General features: G+C 35.5%; 1 long non-coding RNA gene across 1 annotated transcript; it reads left to right on the forward strand.

The window, feature by feature from the left end:
• Positions 1 to 588: 588 nt before the first annotated feature.
• LOC134418088 (uncharacterized) lies at positions 589 to 7,240 on the forward strand. The gene is made up of 3 exons (XR_010027686.1): positions 589 to 611; positions 2,516 to 2,618; positions 7,087 to 7,240. It is a non-coding gene; the product is annotated as an uncharacterized LOC134418088 (long non-coding RNA).
• Positions 7,241 to 7,459: the final 219 nt, after the last annotated feature.

Here is a 7,459-nt window from a genome sequence, read left to right on the forward strand (position 1 = left end):
TTAAATTTTTGTTTATTCCTTTCTTAGTAATTCAAAATGCTGTATTCAGTTTTTTTGACCACTTCCTAGTATCAGTCTGATATTTTTTTAGAATTGTCCACAGTGAGTCTGGAATCACTTTCCTGAATGGCAATAAGTTATTTAGGGTCTCTCATAGTTTATATACATAGATGTTATTCCATCTGCTCATTATTCTACATTTATCACCACTGAATATCATCTTTTACTGCTCTTTCAGTTTTGTAAACTTGTGCAACTTTTCACTGCCAGATTTTGCTTTTACTACCCTGAATAATTTAATACTTGCAGAAAACTTTATCACCTCACTACTCACCTCTTTTCCAGAAAGCTTATGAATATGTGCAATATGTGAGCATGTGAGGAAATGAAATGTGCAACGAATTTGCAAGTGTATAGCTCCAGCTTCCCCTGGTTTTCACTGTTTTTCCACACCACTGCTGCCACTTCATCATCCAAGGACTACACAGGATTGCAGAGAGACAAAAGATAATTATTAATCAATTTAGGGATGGAAGAACAGTGCTAAAGCCAGAACAAATATTTGCAATGAGTTTTCCAACATTTCTGGTGGAAATAGCTGCTGCTTAAAGGTAGGATCATGGGGGGCTAGCAGCCCAGAAAAGCCCTAGGTGTATGATTGTTCTTTCCTTTAATATTCAGGTTGTTTTTTTATTGAATGAAATTTGTTTCTTTCTATGCCTTTCCTAATAATTTAATATCTCAAAGTTTCACTTTCATTTTCTTATTTCCTGTGCTAAAGTACTACCTGAGAGTGGTGAAGTATGCTAGTACCCACTAAATCTTGCTTTTTTCTTTTCTCTTTTCTTTTTTCTTTTCTTTTCTTTTCTTTTCTTTTCTTTTCTTTTCTTTTCTTTTCTTTTCTTTTCTTTTCTTTTCTTTTCTTTTCTTTTCTTTTCTTTTCTTTTCTTTTCTTTTCTTTTCTTTTCTTTTCTTTCTTTTTTTTTTCTTTATTTCTTTTCTGGTTTTGGATTGTTGTTTGCTGTATTTGGGAAATTATCAGAGTCAAAAGGCTCTACCAATTCAGTGTGATTGTTCCTAAACTGAGCATCATGACATAAATGTCAATAGATAAGAAGGAAGTCCCTGCACACCATAAAACCCAGTGAAATATTAATTGCAGATACACACACAGGACACTGGAAGGCAAGGAGAATAAAAGTGTTTAGAATGCACTGTTAATGTAATCTTATTTCAGATACCTTTAAGTACCAAATACTACTTTTGAAATGGTATGCTGTTACTAGAAAGCTAGTCAAAAACACATATTGGGTTTAGGTACATGTATCTATTTTAAGTTATGGGCTTGGCTTGTTGTTCTAGTTCTTTGTTTGGCTTTTTAATTTAATGTAGTATATAACCAGATTTATTGCTTAGGTAGACCCATATACTCCTAGAAACAAAGGAAATATATAAGGGAATAATAACTTTTATTTCTTTTTGTTTTTGGAGGATAATTGAAAATATTATTGGTTACTACCCTTGGTTGATGTACTGCCAATTCAAGGTGGCATTAAACTACAGAAAATCTTTCAATTGGAATTTTACATAGATTTTTATGTATTTTACTGAATGGAACCTATTGACTTCAAATTGACTTAAAATTCTCTATTTCTATCTCCAGCTTAGTTAAGATCCTGTGTTGTAATTTCTCAGATATTTTTCTTGCTACATTACCAAACTTCACTCTGCAGCTTGCACTTAATAATGGAACAAAGAAAAGTTTCCTAACTAACAGTTTTCTACTTGAGCCAAGCCAGGTGAGGGGCAGAGGAAGTGTTACCTACTTTTCAAAAGTGGGAGTTGCTCATGATGAGAAGACAAGTGTTTACTAGGTGATTGATTCATGTGCTAGTTTTGCCTATGGGAGAGTTGATTTTCTTCACAGTATGAGGTCAAATGGGCCAGCCGACAGATTTTTGACTCCTTTAACAAGATGTTCCACCTGTCTATGCCCTGAATACGTTGCAGGAGGTGAAAAACAAAGATGTGGATCCAGGAAACAAAGAGTCTGTTTGGAGCAGGTGTTATTTCCCCCTGACTTGAACATGATGGCATAAGGTCAGGCAGAGAGTAAGGCAGTATTTCCAGGGTGTCACAGCTTCCTGCTGCAACAATCCAAGCACATAACAGACTTTGCTCTGGTCTTTTGGATAAACATTAGTAGTAGGGATAATGTTGGTAGAGGTAACAAGATTTCAGAGGAAAATATTTCAGCAAATAAACCTGCAATTTATATACATAGCCAGTAGGAGTAAACTTTCCTAAAGGGAAAGAGCATTCACAAAACAAACGTCATGTAAAATTTAAATTACTATTTGGTTTCTAAATTTATTCCTCATGCCAGAGCATCTGATACTTACATTCTCACACACATTTTTAGGTTTCCCTCTTTCACATGTAAATCCTCTCCAGCTCCATTATGGTATCTAAACATTTAAGAAGGGAAACTGCTGGCTTCTTTTATCTGTTTCAGTTTCACACAATAGAGCACAGATCCCATCAACATTCATGCAATCCATGTGGTTATAATCTACCTTCTGCAGTGCTGCTTGCCTTTGTCATGGCTAAAAATTGAGGTAATTGTTTTTCTTCCCTCTCTCTGTTGAAGTGGACACAAAGTCAATGATTCTAAAATATATTCAACTTCTAAAATATTATGCCATCATGTGTGAAGAGCTATTTAATATTCTTTAAGTACTAAAGAATATTACTAGCAATGTGAAGAGCTCTTTAATGCCTAGTCCCTTGTCTCAGATCTGAATTTGTGTATTGGTTTGAAGACTGTGATTTGTTTAAGTGTTTTAGAAAGAAAGTCTGTCATGATCCAATTGTCCCATTAGTCAATTGGTCTAACATTTTCACAACCATTGTTTTCTCACAGCAGTGAAAATTTGGTTGACACTTGAGAATGGGAAATTGCAGCCTGGTTCATTAGACTGAAAATAAAATGACCATAAAGCAAACTATTAATTTGTCTTTTTGGTTTTGGAGATACATGTGTATATACTTATATATCTGCAGAGCTGTCACTGCTGAACTCAATATACAAGACACAGAATGGTCAGAAAACTGGGAATGGGTTAAAACTGTAAATAAACTTGAACTATCAGGCTTCTGAAACTTGTGTTGAAGTTGAAATGTCATTACACAAAATTCTTTAAATTGTACCTTTAATATCTTAAGGTAGAAAACTGTAATACCTTTGAAAGTAAGTTTACAATGGAGCAAACATTAAATGAAATACAGCAAATTTCCTATATTCTTATATTTAATAAAGGTCTCAATACGATCAAAAGCTTTTGTAGATTTAAAAAACAATGATTTTAACTGCTGGGTTTTTTTTTTAAATTTCATTTTTTCAAGCTCTTGCAAATTTATTATTAAGCATTTGTATTCACATACACATTTGCAGAATGTGAATTCCTATAAAACCACCCTGAGACCAAAACATGTACAAATCCTAATCCCCAAGTCCCCAGTCAAAATTCCCAAAACTTTGCAAACCACAGTACCTATGAATATCCAGCCAATGGCTAGATGTCTTTCTCCAAGCTTGCAAATCCTCCACGTTCCTGTCATGATTTCATGTATCTGGAAATTCAGATCAGACATGCATTTGTGATTTATTCTATACTCCTCATTATTCTACAGTTTAAAATGATCTGGGAAAAACCTCATGTAATTCAGTGATCAGATTAGTTTTGATTGCAATCAATATGTTGAACATAACTGAAGCCAAAATCTCAAAATTATTGACCTGTTACATCACAACATTCCAGCTGTGGTTTTTGTGAAACGCTAGTATTTAATTCCAAGGGTTACTGAGGCTGGTGTGTGTGCTGTGTGAGCACAGGTAATAGTGATACCGTGGGAATATATAGTTACTCAGGAACTTGTCGTAGGAAAAGAAGTACTGTGACAAAAGAAAATAAAATCCTATGGCTAAACTCATCCTTCCTAGAACTCACCGTTCCTAAAGACTATGAGGTAATACAAAAAGAAAACTCAATTTTCCAGTGAAAAGTCAGGGAAAAATAGACAAATTAGAGAAGAGATTCAAATATGTTTTCAGCAAGGAATGGATGTTGCTTAAGAAAGGACAGAAAAGAGGATACCAAGGAAATGAAAATTTTATCGTGGATCTGGAAATTGCTTCAGAAGTGAAGAAGAGAACTCATGTGTTCCTGATGAAGAACAGGTGTGATTTGAGCTGGGGTCGCAGACAAAAATATAAATAGTGTTGGATGACTATCTTAGTATCTGAAGAAAGCTAATTGTAGTTATGATCAGAGCGCATCCAAATACAAAAAAAAAAAAAAAAATCAATATACTTCAGTATCTTATTGTAAAAATAGGGGATGTGATGTCAGCAGAGGAAAATTCATTTTTTCTACTTCTTTTTAGCTATTTCTACTTTAATTATAATTTTCTTAAATTATAAAAGAAGAAGAGGACAAAGGAAAGCTTTTAAAGCTTTAAAAGGGTAAAGGTGATTGCAAAAGAAAGAGGAGTATTTCTAAGGAGAAACACATCTCCCAAAGTCAAAAGAACATAGTAAAAATGGAAATCTATTTCTTACTAAACCGATAGATGGAATAACAATACCTTGAAAATTTTCATACTTTCCCCCCTTTCTTAAAACAGTCATACTTAATCTGAAGCTCTCTTCATATTTATTCATGTTTATCTTGAGCTGACCTGGCCTCCATGCCTCCATTTTTGGGTGAGGGCATTGTCCATTAACGTGGAGAGACAGTCTCCCCTGTTGCCCACTTGTGAGATGCACATACTGGAGGATGTGTCTGGCATGTCATATGGTATTCAGGCAACCAGATTATGCGCTATGATTTTGTCACATGTCTGTTACTGCACAGCTCTTCAGGGCACCTTTGTGGAAACAATTGTGTCTGCCACAAGCTGTGCTGGCCCTTCTAAGAGAGAGCAGTCATATCAACATGAAGCTGGGTGGATGAAGGAAATACAGAATAAAAACTATCAGCAAAATTCAGGGCTCAATAGCAGTAGAAATACAAGTCAAGCAACGAGGTATTTTTCAATTTTTTATGTAAAAATATCTTGTGATGGATTTAATTGATATAACAGATTGTTGAACCTCTTTAAGAAATTCATTAAAATATATACTAAAGATGGATGTTTTGGTCAGTTCTGGGCTATCTCTTTCTCTAGTACTGTATTTTATATTGCTCTGATATCTGTGAACATCTCCAAAGGAGAATTTGGAAATTTGTCTGCTTCATTTAGTAATCATTCTATACTTTTGAATACTTATGAATAAGTGTTTGTTATGGAAGTCATGTTAAGGTATGTGACCTCAATACTGAGGTCACTGTCAGCCAACATGGCTTCATTAAGGGCAAATTTTGTCTGACAAATTTGGTGACCTTCTGTACTGGGATTACAGTGTTGGTCAATGACTCAATGTCCAAATGGAGAGCAGTGACTAGTGACAGTCCTCAGGGGTCACTATTGGGATTGATGACATTTAACATATTTTTTGGGAACTTGGACAGTGGGATAAGTGCACCCTCAGACAAGTTTGCTGATTGCATCAGGCTGCGAGGTGCTGTCAAGATTCTGTAGAGAGAGGATGGCATCCAGAGGGACTTTGACAGGATTGAGAAGTGGGCCTATGATAGATTCATGAAGTTCAACAAGGCCAAGTATACAGTCCTGTGTGTGAGTCCAAACCAAAAATATCAACTGGCTGAAGAATGGGTTGAGATCAGCATTGAGGAAAAAGACATAGGGTGTTGGTTGATGAGAAGCTCAAAACAACTTTGCAATATGTACTTGCAGCCTGGAAATATGACTGTATTCCAGGCTGCAGCAAAGAAGTGTGACTAGCAGGGTGAGAGATGCATTTTTCAAATCTCTACTCCTTTCATGAGATCCCACCCAGACCACTGTTTGTCTCTGTGACCCCCAGCGTAAGAAGGATGTGAGCCTGTTGTACTGAGTCCACAGGAGGGCCACAAAGATGATCAGAGGGCTGGAGAACCTCTCCTCTGAAGACAGCTGAAACAGTTTGGGCCTTTCGGCATGGAGTGCAGTACCTAAAGAGAGTCTATATGGGAACTGGAGAGGGACATTGCAAGGCTTATAGTAATAGGACAACGGTTAATAGTTTAAACCGTTAGATTAGAAATTAGGAAGAAATTGTTCACTGGGAAATAGTGAGACACAGGAAAGTGTTGCCCAGAGAAGCCATGGATGGCCCATACCCCAATATGTTTAAAGCCAGGTTGGAAGGGACTTTGAGCAACCTGGTCTAGAGAAACATGTCCCTGCCCATGGCTGGAGGGGTGGAATCAGGTGACCTCTAATGTTCCTTCCAACCTAAAGCATTCAATGATGCTGTGATCATCTCATTATAAAGCAAAGTGTCTGTACATGCTCATTCTTACACGTTTTACTACTACAAGTATGTGTCTGCAAGTGTCAGAAGATAAAGTATAGGAAAAAGTTATTTTGTAAAACTTTTGCTGCCAGTTTTCACACATCTAGTTTGGAGAATGTACCTTGAAGAAAAAAAAAAAAAAAAAAGAAAAAAAAAAAAAAAGAACAAAAGAGCAATTTCCAAAAGATGCTTTACAAATGACACAAATGACAAAATGACATAGAAAAAACAAATCTGTGTGATTCCTTTTCAAAACCACCTTATTGTGTTTTACAAATCCAAATCTTCTGGGAACTGGGGCAATAGGATGTGTGTGGGATGTTTGCATGTCTTCCGAATGGCAAAAAACGTATATTTTGACAGAAGCACTAATTAACGCTCAGAAAAATTCCAAAGTAAATATCTAATAGGATAGAAAATCCCTGCTGCTTTTGCTTTTGAAATGAATTGTATTCTGGGGAAAAAAAATAGATAAAGTAAGTAGTATTTCAGTCTTCAAGAATTTAGATAGATATTTCCACGAACTGAGAGGTATGAAACCATTTTCTAGTCTCACTTTGTCTTAAAATGAATAATATAGTAATAGTTGGTATTTTCTTGATGTCTTTTTCATATTCATTTTTCAGAAATGTGAATTGAAAACTTCGCTGTATTACCTACTGCTTGTCAAAGAAACTGAGGATGTCAGAAATACGGAGATGACAGGTTTTGTGGGAGGAAAAAGGCATTAGATTCTTAAGTATCTCAAAAGTCTGCAGTTCTAGACAAAAAGGGGAGCACTTCTTCAATAAAAACTACTTCTGAATTTTTTATTCTTGAAGTTAACTGTGACTCTCATTCAATAAAAACATATCTAGAAAGATACTGTTCTTCAGATATTCCTTATAATTGTATCTGTTTGCATTCTTTAATTTCTTTTGGGACTTCTCTATTTTCCCAAAATTGTTTTCCCAGGCAAATCCAACCAATAAACCAACCCAATCAGAGCATAAAAGGTTC

Source organism: Melospiza melodia, chromosome 4 (genome assembly GCF_035770615.1).
Source record: "Melospiza melodia melodia isolate bMelMel2 chromosome 4, bMelMel2.pri, whole genome shotgun sequence".
In the NCBI taxonomy this organism is placed as follows: Eukaryota; Metazoa; Chordata; class Aves; order Passeriformes; family Passerellidae; genus Melospiza; species Melospiza melodia.